Source organism: Scyliorhinus canicula, unplaced genomic scaffold, assembly GCF_902713615.1.
Source record: "Scyliorhinus canicula unplaced genomic scaffold, sScyCan1.1, whole genome shotgun sequence".
Taxonomy (NCBI): Eukaryota; Metazoa; Chordata; class Chondrichthyes; order Carcharhiniformes; family Scyliorhinidae; genus Scyliorhinus; species Scyliorhinus canicula.
This window is the reverse complement of record NW_024055900.1, coordinates 1-17,413: the sequence shown is the minus strand read 5'-3', so window position 1 is coordinate 17,413 and position 17,413 is coordinate 1. Positions and strand designations below refer to the sequence as shown.

Genomic DNA, 17,413 nt, shown 5'->3' with positions numbered 1-17,413 from the left:
CTAGTTTTCTCTGGAACATCTTTTCCTCTCTTGTTCCTCCAAAGCTGTAAATCCCCGTCCCACACACTCTCCCTCCTCCCTGGGCTGAAATCCAAACCTATCTCACTATCTGCATCATTTCTTTCCTCCACTCCCAGTTTTCTCCCTCCCTCTCCTCTGCCTGGGTTCAGTTCTCCAGCTCCTGTCTGCAGACTGACAATAAAACCAATGGGTCTTATTGGGGGGTTTGGGTTCTCACCATTGTCCCCGCTCGCGGCGGCTCTCATTCAGCTTTTGGGAGCCCCACTCACTCTCACTGCGGCTGCGCTCAGGCCGGAGCTGCACCGCGCATGCTCCGCACAGAGAGGAGACTTCCGGGGGCGGGGCAACTGGCGCCTGCGCGTTCTGACTCCTGAGATGGAGATAGGGTGTATTCGATCACGCCGGGCATTCCGGGTAGCATTATCCGCCATTATTCCATTTTGTTCCACAGGGTGATAAATTGGTTCCAGCACTTTTGATTACGTTCGTTGTTTATACCGCATGTGCCAGCCGCATCGGTGTTTTTCTCTCTGATCGGCCCCTGTTAACGGCTGTCATCTGTTTCGTGGGCGATATGCCGCAGGGCGCCTGCGCGGCCGCCATCTTTCTCAGCGGAAATGTGCAGCAAGGCGCATGCGCGGGCATCCATGAACCGGAAGCCGGAAGAGAGAATCTTGTGAATTTCTCTCCTGGACTGAGAGTGAAATTCCTTTAGAAACAGGAGGATTTGCCAACGGGAACTTCAAACCAAACATCACATCATCATCATCTGATTGAGTTACTCGATTCATCAAGACCTGAATATCATTGGGAGATAAAATAGTTTGTTCTGTCTGAGGACAAAGATTTCAGATATCAGAGTGACTGGAAAACTTTTATTGACCATTCCAGGTTAAATTTGAGACTAATTACACCGATCACATTGGGGAAGTTAAATAATCTGCTGTTGTACTCTTATGTGTGAAGCTACATTTTAAAATTGCCACATTAGCATACTTGGCAGCTAAACTGGGCAAACTGCTGACCTTGTTAGTAGTGAGAGTTACTATCCCGGATTTTATCAAAATTTATTGTTCCTGTTGCATTTCATTCAGCTCATTGTGGCTACAAAGTAGGTATTCAGCCTAATCTCAATTTCCAGATTGTGAGGGCAGCATGATGGCACAGTGGGTTAGCCCTGCTGCCTCACGGTGCCGAAGTCGCAGGTTTGATCCTGGCTCTGGCTCACTGTTCGTATGGAGTTTGCACATTCTACCCATGTTTGCGTGGGCTTTTCCCCCACCACCCAAAGATGTGCAGGCTGGGTGGATTGGCCATACTAAATTGACACTTAATTGGAAAAAAAATTGGGTACTCTGAATGTATATTAAAAAAAATAAAATTCCAGATTATGGTCTGTAGCTTTTTAAGTTACATCAATTCAAATGTCTTACCAAATTACTTTTTAAATATTACGAGGCTTTCTGCCATAATTTCAGGCAGCATATCACAGATCCTCACCACCCTCTAAACATCCTAGTCCTTCCCTTAATCTCTGCCCCCTTTTATATGTAGCCCTCAATCAAAGAGAATAGGACCTTCCTATCCAATCTATTTCAATTCCTCAGAATTTAAAAAATATATAAATTTATGTTTTTTTCCAATCAAGGGGCAATTTAATTTGGCCAAGCCACCTAACCTGCATGTATTTGGGTGTGGGGGTGAAACTCACACAGACAATGGGAGAATGTGCAAACTCCTTGTAGACTGTGACCCGGGGCCAGGATGAAACCCGGATCCCCATCACACAGGCACACAGCCACTGTACCACCATGATCCCCCAGAATTTTATACATTTAGAATAATCTTCATTATTGTCACAAGTAGGCTTACCTTACTTTAACATTGCAATTGAGTCACTGTGAAAATCCCCTGGTAGTAACACTTATTCAGGTACAGAAGGAGAATTCAGAATGTCCAATTCCCCTAACAAGCACGTCTTTCGGGACTTGTGGGAGGAAACCCATACAGACACTGGGAGAACATGAAGACTCTGCGCAGATAGTGTCCCAAGTAGGAATTGAACCCGGGACCCTGGCGCTGTGATGCAGCAGTGCTAACCACTGTGCCACCCATAAAACAGTTCAGCTCAATCTTCTCAGATTAAAGAAGCTGAAGCGCCCAACGTGGGTCTTGCACCCACGGCCCTGGGATTAAGACTCCCATGCTCTACCGACTGAGCTAGCCGGGCTGCTTTTCATAATTTCATTTTTGTCTCCCCTCAGTCTTTTCTGTTCCAAAAAAAACAGCCTCAGTTTATCCAAACTTTCCTCAGAGCAAACATTGTCAATTTCTGGCTGATGTTGTTAAATCTCCTCTGTACTCTCTTTAATGCAGTCTTCCTGTGCAGAGGAATCTAGCTCTGGCCTAACTAGTCCTGTCCTGCCATTTATCATGTAATCCTTTGCCTTGTTTCCCCTCCAGCTTTCTTCCTCACTATCAAGTGTTTAATCATTTTTGTGTCACATGTAAACTTGTTATTCATGTTCCTACATTTACTTTCAAATCAATGATGTAACCAGGAGTGAAGGGCCCAGTACTGATTCCTTCGAAACCGGCACTGGAAACAGCCCTTTGATTTTCTCTCTTCTTTATGGGATGTGAGTGTCACTGGCAGCCCAGCTTGGTTGCCCATTCCTAATTGCCCTTAAATTGAGTGGCTTGCTAGACAATTTCAGAGTGCAATTCAGAATTAACCAGTTGAGTTGGCCAGATCAGGTAATACCGGTGCCGACTCGATGGGCTGAATGGTCCCCTTCTGCACTGCAGATTCTGTGACTAATTCCGACCTAGGGTCACTTTTGGAGTTTGTACATTCTTCCTGTCTATACATTGATTTCCTCCGGATGCACTGGTTTCCTCCTGCAGTCCACAGATGTGCCGGTTAGATGGATTGGCTGTGTTAAATTGTCACTGGAGGGGTTGTGGGGATAGGGTGGGGAATTCGCCAAGGTAGGATGCTCTTTCAGAGGGTTGTTGCAGACTCGATGGGCTAAATGGCCTCCTTCTGCATTGAGGGTATTCCATGATTCTACATTTGATCCAATGATGTGTTCACTCACACACACTGCAGCCTGACTCTTATTAAGGGAACAGACACTGTTTGTTACTCTCAAAGTGAGTGAATCCTTTGCTGTTTCCCCTCTGGGCCCCATCTCCACTATTATTGTCTGATTGTCCCACTGAGACTCTCACTTATTATTGGACAATCAGCGAGTCAGCCTGAGCCTGTGACCGCTCTCACCATCTGGTACCGTCACAATGCCCAGGTGATTGATGGCAGCTCACGACCAATAGGAAGAGGAGGGGTGGGACTGGAGGACTGACCTGGAGCTGCTGGTCCTCCAAGCAATTGGAGTGAATGAGGGGCGGGGTCCTCGAACAGGCGCCGGAATGTGGCAACTAGGGGCTTTTCACAGTAACTTCATTAAAGCCTATTTGTGACAATAAGCGATTATTATTATTATTGTGCATTGCGAGCCTGGACCGGATGCCAACTCTCCCGGATTGACTGACTGGAGTAACCAGGATTTTATTTGAATAATTTGTGGGTGTCACTGGCTGGGCCAACATTTATTACCCATCCCTGTGGATCTGGAGTCACATGTAGGCCAGACCAGGTAAGGATAAAATATTTCCTTCACTGAAGGACATGAGTGAACCAGATGGGTCTTTGCAACAATCAGCAATGGTTTCATGGTCATCAGTAAACTTTCAATGAATTCAAATTTTACCTTCTGCCTTGGTGAGATTCATACCTGGGTGTCGAGAAAATCATTGGGACAGTAAAAATTATTTGTGTGACTCTGGGACATGATTAGGACAGTAAAAATATTAATTGTAGGTCTCTGGAAAATCATTAGGACAGTAAAAAGGATGCTGTTTTGTAAGCTGTATGTTTTGAGATGACCTGAGGTTATGAGAATGTTGAAATCCTTCATTTAAAATGGGTAAAACTGGGGCTTAATATTTATCCTAAATAGCTATCTTTTACCTATTAGGAGTGTTAGGAAATAGGTGACTTCTACACCCGAGCTTTATAAAGATTCACAGGATAGAATTAGAACCATAGAATTCCTAGAGTGCAGAAGGAGGCCATTCAGCCCATCGAGTCTGCACTGATTCTCTGAAAGGGCACCCTGCCTAGGCCCACACCCCTACCCTGTCCCTGTAACCCCATAGCCCCACCTAACCTACACATCCCTGGACACTAAGGGGCAATTTATCAAGGCCAATCCACCTAACTTGCCCTTCTTTGGGATGTTGGAGGAAACCTGAGCACCGGATGTAAACCCACGCAGACACGGGGAGAAAATGCAAACTCCACACAGTCACCAAGGCCGGAATTGAACCCGGTCCCTGGCACTGTGAAGCAGCAGTGCTAACCACCGTGCCACCAGGGGCATAGTTTCCTGTCAATATTACTCTTGATGAAGCTCAGATCGAATTTGCTTTGCGAACTACTCTCTTAATATGTCTTGTAGATATACAAAATCCCTCTTCACCTCTTTCTCTCTCCTCCCAAAGAGGTCAGTTGGGTTTTTGTGACAATCCAGCAGTTTTCTTGGTCACTTTTTCCCAGTGTCGGCCCCACAAATGACCAGATTCATTCAGCTCAATTTCACAACCTGCCTTTGTGTTTTTGTGGGTTCTCTCTCACTCTCTAATTTTTCTTTTTAATCAGTTTCACAGGGTGTTCGAAGGGGAGGCTTCAAAGTCCGAAAACTCAAATCAAGCATCACATCAGGATCTGACAGATTCCTCAATTTATCATATCCTGAATATCAGCAGATTTTGAATATGGAAGGAAAAAGCATCGTTCACAGTGGGGAGAAACCGTACATGTCATCAGGCCCCATGAGACAGAAATGCAGCCGCACTGAGGAGAAACCGTGGAAATGTGCGGACTGTGGGAAAGGATTCACTTACCCATCCAGCCTGGAAACTCATCGACGCAGTCACACTGGGGAGAGACCAGTTCACCTGCTCCACCGTGTGGGAAGGGATTTACTCAGTTAACGGCCCTGCGGAATCACCAGCGAGTTCACACTGGGGAGAGACCATTCACCTGCTCCGAGTGTGGGAAGGGATTTACTAAGTCATCCGGCCTGCTGAAACACCAGCGAGTTCACACTGGGGAGAGACCGTTTCAATGTCCAGACTGCGGGAAGTACTACAAAAGTTCTGGGAATCTAATGTACCATCAACGTATTCACACTGACGTGAAACCGTTTAGGTGCTCTCACTGCGGGACTGGGTTCAGACACTCGTCTCACCTCACTGTACATCAGCGAATTCACACTGGGGAGAGGCCATTCACCTGCTCCAAGTGTGGAAACAGATTCACTCAGTTATCCCACCTGCTGAATCATCAGCGAGTTCACACTGATGAGAGACCGTTTCAATGTCCAGACTGTGGGAAGTGCTACAAAAGTTCTGGGAATCTAATGTACCATCAACGTGTTCACACTGATGAGAAACCGTTCAGGTGCTCTCACTGTGGGACTGGATTCAGACAATCATCACAGCTCATTGTACATCAGCGAATTCACACTGGAGAGAGGCCATTCGCCTGCTCTCAGTGTGGGAAGGGATTCACTCAGTCATCCCACCTGCTGAGACACCAACGAAGCCACAAGTAACCATAATGATTGGGTTTTGCTGTTCCTCACATTCAGGACTGAACCATGTTCATTTAGGTCTCTTTCTGCTGATAACAATTCCAGCCCATTTACAGGGACTAATATTCTGGCTAAAAGTCAAATAAATTAGATTTGTGTTAAATACGCAGTGTGTTGAAACTTTGTTTTTGAACAAACAATTTTAATGAGGTATTTTCCGGCATTGTAAACAGTAGAATTACAGAACATGAAAACAAAAGGACTGTACAGTAAACAAAGTACATAGTGCAATTGCCGTAGCCCACCCCACCCGGATCTGCCTAAATGACCCCCGATACCACATTCCCCTGCCCCCCCCCCCCTCCCCCCCCGCCCCCGCTGACGATTAAATCTCCCCAAAGAAGTCAATAAGCAGCTGCCACCTCCGGGTGAACCCTACCAACGACCCTCTCAAGGCGAACTTGACTTTCTCCAAGCCAAGGAAACTCACCATGTCTGACAGCCAGGCTTCCGACTTCGGGGGCTTTGAGTCCCTCCAAGCTAGAAGTATCCGTCTCCGGGCTACCAGGGAAGCAAAGGCCAAAACGTGGGCCTCTTTCTCCCCCTGGACTTCCAGGGCCACTGAAACCCCAAAAATCGCCACCTCTGGACTCATTGCCACCCTCGTGTTCAATACTCTGGACATGACGCCCTCGAATCCCTGCCAGTATCTCCTCAGTTTTGGACATGCCCAAAACATGTGGACATGGTCTGCCGGTCCTCTCAGACACTTTATATATCTGTCCTCCACGCCGAAGAATCTGCTCATCTGGGACACTATCATGTGGACCCGGTGGATGACCTTAAATTGAATCAAGCCAGGCCTGGCACATGTTGCAGTCCAATTAACCCTGCTCAGCGCGTCGGCCCACAGGCCTTCCTCAATTTCCCCTCCTAACACCTCCCATTTATGCCTCAGCTCCTCGGTCTGCGTCTCCTCTGTCCCCATGAGCTTCTTGTAAATATCCGAGACACTTCCCTCCCCCAACCATCCTCTCGACACAACTCTATCTTGGATCCCCCTCAGTGGCACAAGTGGAAAAGATAGCACCTGCCTGCGCCCCCAGACTGGTACCCCTAGCCCTACATGAGGTTGCCTCCACCCGCTCCCAAGCTGACCCTCCTCCCACCACCCACTTCCTTATCATGGCTACGTGAGTCGCCCAATAATAGTTGCTGAAATTCGGCAGTGCAAGCCCCCCTTCCCTCTGGTTCCGCTCGAGCATCACCCTCTTCACTCGCAGGGACTTGCCCGCCCACACAAAGCCCAAAATGATCTTGCTTACCCTCTTAAAAAAGGAACGTGGAATGAAAATGGGGAGACACGAACACGAATAAGAACCTCGGGAGGACCATCATTTTAACTGTCTGAACTCTCCCAGCTAACGACAGCGGGAGCGCATCCCACCTCCGGAACTCCCCTCGCATTTGATCTACCAGCCAGGACAGGTTCAGCTTGTGCAGTCGACCCCAATCCCGCGCCACTTGTATTCCCAGGTACCTGAAACTTTCCCAACTAACCGGAACAGCAGCTCCCTCAGCCGGTCCCCTTGGCCCCTCTGCTGAACTACAAATATTTCACTTTTTGTCATATTCAATTTGTACCCCGAAAACCGGCTGAATTCCCCCAGGGTCGCCTGATTCCGTCCATCCGCACCATCGGGTCCGAAACGTACAAGAGCAGGTCATCCGCGTACAATGAAACTCTGCTCCTCCTCCCCCCCCCCCCCCCCCCCCTCGAACCAGCCCCTTCCAACCCTCTGAAGCCCTCAGAGCAATTGCCAGCGGCTCTATAGCGCAAACAGCAGTTTTAAATAGTCACAAGTCGTCCTGTTTGTCCTCACACTCGCCTCTGGGGCCTGATATAGCAGCCTGACCCAGTCGATGAAACCCACCCCAAATCCAAACCGTCCCAGCACCTCCCATAAATAGTCCCACTCTGACCGGTCAAATGCCTTCTTCGCATCCATTGCCACCACTACCTCCACCTCCTTTCCCACTGGGGACATCACGATCACATTGAGCAATCTTCTTATATTCGCCCCCAGTTGCCTACCTTTAACAAACCCGTTTGATCCTCCCTAATAACACTTGGCACACAATCCTCAATCCTGGTGGCCAAAAGCTTTGCCAGCAGTTTAGTGCCCACGTTAAGAAGGGAGATTGGCCTATAAGACCCACACAACTCTGGGTTCTTGTCCCGTTTTAAAATCAAGGAGATGGTGGCCTGCGACATTGTCTGGGGCAGCACCCCTCTGTCCCTTGCCTCATTAAAAACCTTGACCAGCAGCGGCCCCAATATCCTGGAGAACCTTTTATAAATTTCTACCGGGTACCCATCCGGCCCCGGGGCCTTACCTGACTGTATGGCCTTTAAGTCCTCAAATATCTCCTCAGCTCCGATCGGGGCGCCCAGCCCTTCTACTAGCTCCTTACCCACTTTTGGGAATGTCAGGCCATCTAAGAAGCGTCTCATCCTCTTTGGCCCTGCGGGGGGCTCCGAGCTATAGAGTTTGCTATAAAAGTCCTTGAAAGCCCTGTTTACACCCGCCGCATCCCCCACCAAGTTACTGCCTCCATCCACCACTTTACCTATTGCCCTCGCCACCTCCCTCTTTCTGAGCTACTAGGCCAGCATCCTGCTGGCTTTCTCTCCATGTTCATATACCGTACCCCTCACCTTTCTGAGCTGCTGGGCCAGCATCCTGCTGCCTTTCTCTCCATGTTCATATACTGCACCCCTTGCCTTTCTGAGCTGCTCCCCTGCCTTACCCGTGGACACCACCCCAAACTCCGGCTGCAGCCTCCTCTGTTCCCTCCAGAGCTCCGCACTCGGTGTCCCCGCATACCTCCCGTCAATCTGCAGGATCTCCGCTAACAGTCGGTCCGTCTCTGCCCTGTCCGTCTTGTCCCTGTGAGCCCGGATTGAAATCAGCTCCCCTCTCACCACTGCCTTGAGCACCTCCCACACCACCGCTGCTGAGACTTACCCCGTATCGTTGACCTGCAGGTAGTTTTGTATACACTTCCTCACCCTCTCGCACACCCCTTCGCCAGCAATCCCACATCCAGCCTCCACTGCGACGCTGGAACCTCTCTCCACTCACCTGCAGCTCGACCCAATGTGGGGCATGGTCGGAAATGGCGATTGCCGAATACTGAACATCCACCACCCCGATCAATAGATCCCTACTCAGTATTTTAAAAAATCGATCCGAGAGAATACCCGATGGACGTGCGAGAAAAGGAGAACTCCTTCCCTGTCAGCCTTCCAAACCTCCACGGACCGAACCCCACACCCCCTCCCCCCGTCCGAAACAATACTACCCCACCTCAAACTGCACCCGCTTGTTCACCAGAATCGCGACCCCCCCCTGGCCTTAGTATCTAGCCCTGAGTGGAATACCTGACTAACCCAGCTCTTCCTCAACCTAAGCTGGTCCGCTACCTTCAGGTGCGTCTCCTGCAACATTATCACATCCGCCTTTAGAGCCCTAAGATGCGCAAACACCTTTGCCCTCTTCACCGGCCCGTTTAGCCCCCTAACGTCCCACGTGACCAGCCTATTTGGGGGGCACCCCCCCCCCCTTGCCGGTCAGCCATCCCCTTTCCTGGGCCTGCCCCCAGCCCCTGTCCCGTGCCTCTGTAGCCCCGCCGCCTGGCAGCGCCCATCCCTGACCTCTTCTCCGCTTCTGAAATCAAGTCCCTCCCTTGTCAGCCGAACAACCCCCCCCCCCCCCTCCCAGCAACAACACTCTGTAACCTAACCCCATCCCTAATCTGATTATAATGATGTTGGTCCTCATGCGTAACCGGCCATCTTGTCCGCTGCTGCAGCCAACACCCAGCTCGAGCCTGTCTTTTTGTTTGTTCCTTTTCAATCCCTTCGGGCTCTCTGTTCCAGAAACCAATATAGATAACAACAGACCCTTGTTCGCTGTTTCTTCAAGTCCAGCACTGAAAAACGCAAAAAAAGTTGGGGGGGGGGAAGGTCCGAATGTCTAGTCAGAGCGAGAGCCACCAAATGTGGGACCTACTCCCACATAGCCGCCACCGGAAGTTTTCGAAAAGGTTTTTTTTTCAGAAACATCAAATTAATCACCCAACACGCAACTCAAAATGATGATCCTGAGATTAAAGCCTCATTATCTACCCGTTCAACTCCATGGACTGTGACAAATCTCCCTCCACAGACGCTTACCTCACTATATCCAGCCTAAGGAGCTGGACACAAATAAAGTCTCATTGAGATTTCAGCCCTATCACAGTTGGGATTTGGGAAAATTGTTGTCATAGAATCATAGAATCAGAATTTACAGTGCAGAAGGAGGTCATTTGGCCCATCAAGTCTTCACTGGCCCTTGTAAGGAGCACCCCACTTAAGCCCACGCTGTCGATGAATTATGTTTCTTTCTGTATGTTACAGTGCCACACTGAAATGCTTCGGAGAAATTTCGATCACATTACCACTTGCTGTGTTCCAGGCAACATTCAGACATGTTAAATGTTGCATTTTAGCATTGGAACGCCCAAGGGAAATGCAGGTTCCAATGCAGTATGTGAGACCACAGAGCTTTTGTTAGATTTAAACTCCCTGACCACAAAATCTTGAAGAATAGTTGTACATATGTGGGTTAAGTACATATGCACAATTGCTTTCCAATTGGTTGTCGGGGTTCCAATGGGCAAATATTAACTGATTGCACATATCCATGGTGGGTCATTTACCCAGCATTCCTGGCAGTGGAGAAAGCCCCCTAACTACAATACAGGGGACTGGGATGCGTGCGCAGTCTCACACAGTTTGGAGCATGCACAGAGTGAGGGATGACGCTGAACAGAGGTTGGTTTGTTGCTCGGCCGCCGGTGAGAGGCGGCGGAGGGGAAGCGGCGGGTGGGTGGAGCGGGTTCATTAACACTCAGTGTGGGCCACAAACCCCGAATAACAACCTGCAGGTCCCGCGGTTCCAGCTCCCAGACTTTCCCCCGGAAATAGGCCCAGGTTAAAGGCCACCATCTTCATTCCGTGGCGAACACGGTGTCTGAGGGGCCATCGTGGTGACGCAGAGAGTGGGCGGGGCTTCTGGGTCCCAGTGACCAGGAGAGAAAATGATTGTATCGCTGATTTTGTTCTCGCTCTGCCCAGAACTGCATCCAGGCAGAGGCGAGGAAGTGGGGGGTAGGGTGGGGGATCTTGGAGTTGATGAAATAAAGGGTGAGATGGGTTTGAATTCAGCCCAGGGAGGAGAGAATGTGTGCGGGATAGGGATTTACAGCTTTTGGGGAAAAAAGACAGGAAAAATATTCCATAGAAACTAGACTTGGCTTTTCTGTGTTTCTGTGCTCCACACTTGTTGTGGAAAATTTTGTAATCTGCATTTCCAGGCTATTGGAAGGGGAGGATGACTGGAAGGAACATCATTGCAAGATCTGACAAGATTTATCCAGATCTGAATATTTTTTTAAGAAAGAAGGATCTGAATATCATTGGCCTTTGAATGTGGAAGGAGAAACGTTTGGTTGTTCTGTCCGTGGGAGAAGATTTCAAACACCAGTGTGTTTGGAAAAGAACCGACACACGTACACCTGAGAGACAGTGTTCCAGTGAACTGATCTGTGGAAAGAGCTTTAACCAGTTCACAGTCTCTAAAAAATCACACCATTCACAGTGAGGAGAAACTGTACATGTGTTCTCTGTTGATAAGATTTCAATCGATCATCTAACCTGCAAAGACAGGAAGATACAGGCACCATGGAGAAACTGTGGAAATGTGATGACTATGGGAAGGGATACAATTATCCATCCCGGCTGGAATACCATCGACGCTCTCACACTGGGGAGAAGCCGTGGAACTGTGGGGATTGTGGTAAACTATTCAATTCTCAATACCAGCTGGCAAACCATCAACGCAGTCATACTGGGGAGAGGCCATTCACCTGTTCTCTGTGTGGGAAGGGATTTACCCAATCAGCCTGTCTCATGTCACACCAGCGATTTCACACGGAGGAGAGGCCCTTCAGCTGCACCGACTGTGGAAAGAGGTTCAGGCATTCATCCCATTCAGTAAACACCAACGTGTTCACACAGGGGAGAGACTGTTCACCTGTTCAGTATGTGGGAAGGGATTCACTCAATCAGCCAACCTGGTGGTACACAAGCGAATTCATACTGGGGAAAGGCCATTTAGCTGCACTTCCTGTGGAAAGAGGTTAAGGTCGTCATCTGAACTCACTGAACATCAGCGAGTTCACACAGGGGAGAAACCATTCACTTGCTCTGTGTGCGGGAAGAGATTCGCTCAGTCATCCCACTGCCTGACACACCAGCGAGTTCACACTGAGGAGAGGCCGTTCACCTGGTCTTCCTGTGGAAAGAGGTTCAGGCATTCGGGCAACCTCAAAGCACACCAGCGGGTTCACACTGGAGAGAGACCGTTCACCTGCTGCGTGTGTGGCAAAGGGTTCCATTGGCTATCCAGCCTGCTGACACGTCAGCGAGTTCATAAATAACTGCAGGGGTTGGGTTCTGCTGTTATTACTGCTGTTAATCACATCCAGGATTGATAGTCTGACAATAATGTGTTTGTTTTTGCTGATGTTAACAACCCTAAAACAAGCTGGAGTTTCATATACTGGAGATGTTGTCACTGGTTTTCGAGCCTTGCAGTGTCTCTTTTTAAAAACACCATCAGCGATCAGAGCTCTCAACAGGATCCTGTTTATAATAAAATTCTAAACTTTTACTTCAACCTTAACTGACCTCCAGGAAAAGCAGATTACAAAATGTTTGTAAAATCTACAAATCAACATCTGAAAGGCTCCACTGACCAACATCTCCAATTATAAAGTGCTGATTAATTCTTGCCGACAGTTCTCACTGACTTACACATTGCACACATTTCTGTCATCAAATTAAATGATCGAGATATGGGAAACAAACCAGTAACATTTTTCACACACATCAATAAAAGCTTCAACTATCAACATTGATATTGATGAAGTTTGGAAGGTGCTGAGTTGAATAATTTCTGACACAGCAGCAGCAACATTTGGTAAAGGTGGAACCCACACACAAACTGGTTTGAGACCCACTCAGTACAGATGGACAAGGGCTGCTTCATTATTTGAGGAGTTGCGAATGGTGCTGAACATTGTGCAGTCATCCACAAACATTCCCACTTCTGACCTTCTGATGAAGGCAGATCATTGATGAAGCAGCTGAAGATGGTTGGGCCGAAGACACTACCCTGAGGAACTCCTGCAGTGATGTCCTGGAGCTGAAATGGTTGGCCACCAACCACCACAACCATCGTCCTTTGTGCCAGGTACGATTCCAACCAGCGGAGAGTGTTCCCCCTGATTCCCATTGAGTCCAGATTAGCTGGGGCTCCTTGATGCCATACTCGGTCAAGTACTGCCTTGATGTCCAGGGCAGACACTCTCACCTCACCTCTGGCATTCAGCGCTTTTGTCCATGTTTGAACCAAGGCTGTAATGACTGCAGGAAGACATCAATAGACTGATCAGTGGGCCAGAAAAGTAGCAAACTGAGGTCAATCCAGAGAAGCGCGGGATAATAAATACATTTGGGGAGGACAAACACGGCAAAGGGAAAGAATATGAATTGTATGACAGTGAGGTGTAGAGGGACAGAACGGCATTAGAGTGCATGTCTACAGGGACTTCCGGTGACGTCGGGCGGGAGGCAGCCGCACGTTGGAGGGCTCCTGTTCGGGTACGGCATTGTCGGGGTGTAACGCCCGGTCCTAAGGAAAGCGGAGGCAGCAAAAGTCAGGAGACAACACAGGAAGGGGAAATGTCAAAAGGTCAGCAAAATAACAGCCGTGAAAAAAGCGGCTGAAAGTCGGTCAGGGAGTGGAAAGGTCAACGTGGGGTCATAAAAGAAAATGGAGGCTGGAGTACCAGGGGAGGCCGCATTGGTTACGGCTGAAGAAATAACTAAGGTGATGGCCGTGGAAGTCAAAAGGCAGTTTACAAAACACATGGAGGCAACGAGGAAGGAGATGGGGGCGGTTTTGAAAGTGCTGGTGGAGTAGATTTCCCCGGTGAGGACGGCGGTGGCGAGCGCAGTGGCAGAGGTGAGGGAGCAAGGCGAGGCGCTGAAGATAGTGTAAGAGACATTACTGCAGCAGGGTGATCAACTTACCTCGATGGGGAAGGAGATGCGGAAGGTGACGGAAATCAACAAGGATCTGTGAGGCAAAATGGAAGACCTGGAAAACAGTTCCAGGCGACAGAATTTGAGGATTGTGGGGCTGCCCGAAGGAGTGGAAAGACCGAGGCTGACTGAGTATTTTGCCACGATGTTGGCAAAGCTATTGGTGAGGGGGAGGATCCCTCCCGATGTGAGCTGGATCGGGCTCATCAGTCGTTCAGGCCTGTACCAAAGGCGAGTGAGCCGCCAAGAGTATTGACTCTGTGCTTCCGTAGGTACAGTGTAAAGGAGACGATCCTGTGCTGGGCCAAGCAGAAGCAGATGGTGCAGTGGGCTGGAGCTGGTCTACACATATACCAGGACTTTACAGCGGAGCTGGCGAGGAGACGGGCTGCCTTCAAGCGGGTGAAGAGGGCACTGTACATTAGCAAGGTGCAGTGCGGCTTTGTGTATCCAGCGAAGCTGAGGGTGACCTACAAGTTCAAGGACTTTTATTTTGGGACGGCGGAAGCAGCGGAGGGGTTTGTGAAGGCAGAAGGACTGTGGCAGAATTGAGAAATGGTCATGTACCGATGTAGCCTCATGACTGTATTCTTCTTTTATTTTGTTTCACTACGTGCTGGTGTATGGGCTATAGGAGCCAACGTTGTATATATTTGGACAAGGGAAGAAATGGGACTTCCAGTCGTAATGTGGGTTCTTTGGGGTGTGGGTGTGTATGCAGGGTTTGTGTGCTAAAGGGGATTTCTAGGTTTTTCCTGGGGCTGGGCAAGGGGGAAAGAGACCCGGGCGGGGGCCTCCACGCTGGCCGGTTTAAGCAGGCCAGTGAACGGGGGTGAGGTGGGGGGAGGGGCTGTGGCCATCGGAGCCTGGCAGAACAGGGTCCGAGTGGTCTAGCCAGGGTGGATAGTTGGGGGGGGGAAGGAACCGAGGTGGGGGGGAGGATTTTTACAAGAGGAAGTGGAGGGCGGAGTGATGGGGGGAGGGGAGGTTTACAACTCTTGGGTGTCGTTTACGGTACTCTTTTGGAGGTTGGATGGCATTGAGTGTTATTGGAGGGAGGGGGGGGGGGGGCTCTATAGGTTAATGGTGACCATGGGAGATTCCGGACTCCTTTCTCTTTCTCGCCTTTGTTTTTTTTCCACCGTGAGAGAGTTTGTTTTATTTGATGCAGATATTGACAGGTGGGCCGTTGGTTGGGGTGGTGGGAGGATGGGATCGTTGTTGATGTTAAGGGGATTGACTTTGTATTTGTTACCGTTTACTGCTTGTTGGTGGGTCCCAAATTTGCTGGTCTGGGGCTTTTTCCCGGGAACAGTCGCAGGCTAATGGCTGCCATCTTGATTCAAGGAGTACAGGGAGAAGTCTTACACCAGGTTAAAGTCCAACAGGTTTGTTTCGAATCACTAACTTTCGGAACACTGCTCCTTCCTCAGGTGAATGAAGAGGTAGGTTCCTGAAACATATATACAAAGTCAAAGATGCAAGGCGATACTTTGAATGTGAGTCTTTGCAGGTAATGAAGCCTTTACAGATCCTGTAATTATCTGCAAAGGCTCACATTCAAAGTCAGACTTCTTACTGTGCTCACCCCAGTCCAACGCCGGCATCTCCGCATCATGGTTCAGGGAGTAGCAGAGCTCATGTACGGCCATCATGGTGAGGCAACAGGAAGTGGGTGGGGCTTCAGTGACCAGAAGAGAAAATGATTGAGTCGTTAACTTCACTCTGTCTGTACAAAGGTTAGAATTGAACCAAACCAGAGTAGAGGATGGGAGAAAACTGGGAGTGGAGGAACAGAATGGTGGAGATGGGTCAATGAGTCAATAATAATCTTTATTAGAGCCACAAGTAGGCTTACATTAACACTGCAATGAAGTTACTGTGAAAAGCTCCACCTCACCACATTCCAGTGCCTTTCCGGGTACACAGAGGGAGAATTCAGAATGCCAATTAACCTAACAAGCACGTCTTTTGGGACTTGTGGGAGGAAACTGGAGCGCCCGGAGGAAACCTACGCAGACATGGGGAGAACATGCAGACTCCACACAGGCGTTGACCCAAGTGGGAATCAAACACGGGATCCTGGCGCTGTGAAGCAACAGTGCTACCCACTGTGCTACCGTGTGCCTTCACGGCTAACAGTTATTCGATTCATTAGGATCAGAATGTTACAGACATTGAATGTGGAAGGAGGAATGTTAAGTCTATCTGGCCATGGGAAAAGATTTCAAGTATTATTGTGACTGGAAAAGTGCCGATACACACACAATCAAGTGAGTGTTTCAGTGAACTGACTGTGAAAAGAGCTTCACCCAGTTACAGAAACAGCCTACCGAAAGATCATACATAGGGTAAGTCAGCGGGAGATATTTGGCAGATAAAATATAATTTGGGGAAAAAGTGAAGTTGTCCCGTGTTGGAAAGAATAATAATTTAAATCGAGAGACTGCAGAATACCACAGTAGAGAAAGTTCTGTGTGTCCTTGTACACAGACCACAAGTGTATTTATTACCTCACACTCCTCCAGATTGATCTCCATTTGCTTCTTTGCTGCCCAGCTGATCAGTCTACTGATATCTTCCTGTAGTCTCCAACTTTATTCCTCACTGTCAACCACAAGACTGCAAATGTTTCAACCATGTCCCTTTGTTAAAGTCTAAATCATTCATATATAACACACAAAGCAGGGAATCTTGTCCTGAACAATCCAGAACTCCGCTTGAAACAGTCTTCTGATCACAAAAATACCTCTGGACCAATCCCCTTTGCTTCCTGCTGCTCCAGCTGATGACATTCCAGCATAATGGAAGTGCCCTGGTTTTCCCACGTGGAACTGGATGTGTATTCCACAGGGCTGGGATGTGCTGTCATGTCTTTATTTATTTCATTATTAACTGACTGAAGTAAATAAACTTCAGAATAAAACAAATATTCAGCAGATACGCACCAATCATTATCCTGAAGTCACCGTATTTTTATAGGAAGTTAACTGTTTGCCAAACCTCATTATCTAAATGCCTCAGATTTTTATTTACTGAAAAATTCAAATTAGGTCACTATTCAGTCACTTGTTATTTAGCTTCCTCTTCACCCCTATATTTGATTTATTAAACACAGACTGTAATTAAAAGATTAATTTCAGTTTTAAGCTATTTAACGAATTTGGTTTTCATTTATAGTTGATTCCAGCAGTAACCAGAACTGTGCTCAGTCCTCTAGCTGTGCACGAACAAGTATTTTATGAAGTTTTAACATAATCTCCCTGCTCTTATATTCTGGTCCTGCGACAAGAAAGGCAAGTGTCCCAAATGCCTTCTGGACCACCTGATCGAACTGTCCAGCCACCTTCAGGGATCTGTGGATATGTTCTCCAAGGTCTCTCTGTTTCCCAACACTTCTCAGCATCATCCCATTTATTGGTCATTCCCGTGCCTTCTTTACCCTCCTGAATTCATTATCTCCACTGCCCCAGACTGAATTCCATTCACCATTTTTCTGTCCATCTGACCCAGT

General features: G+C 48.4%; 1 non-coding gene across 1 annotated transcript; it reads right to left on the bottom strand.

Annotated features, from left to right (window-relative positions):
- Positions 1-2,178: 2,178 nt before the first annotated feature.
- Positions 2,179-2,251, bottom strand: trnak-cuu. Its single transcript has one exon. It is a non-coding gene; the product is annotated as a tRNA-Lys (tRNA).
- Positions 2,252-17,413: the final 15,162 nt, after the last annotated feature.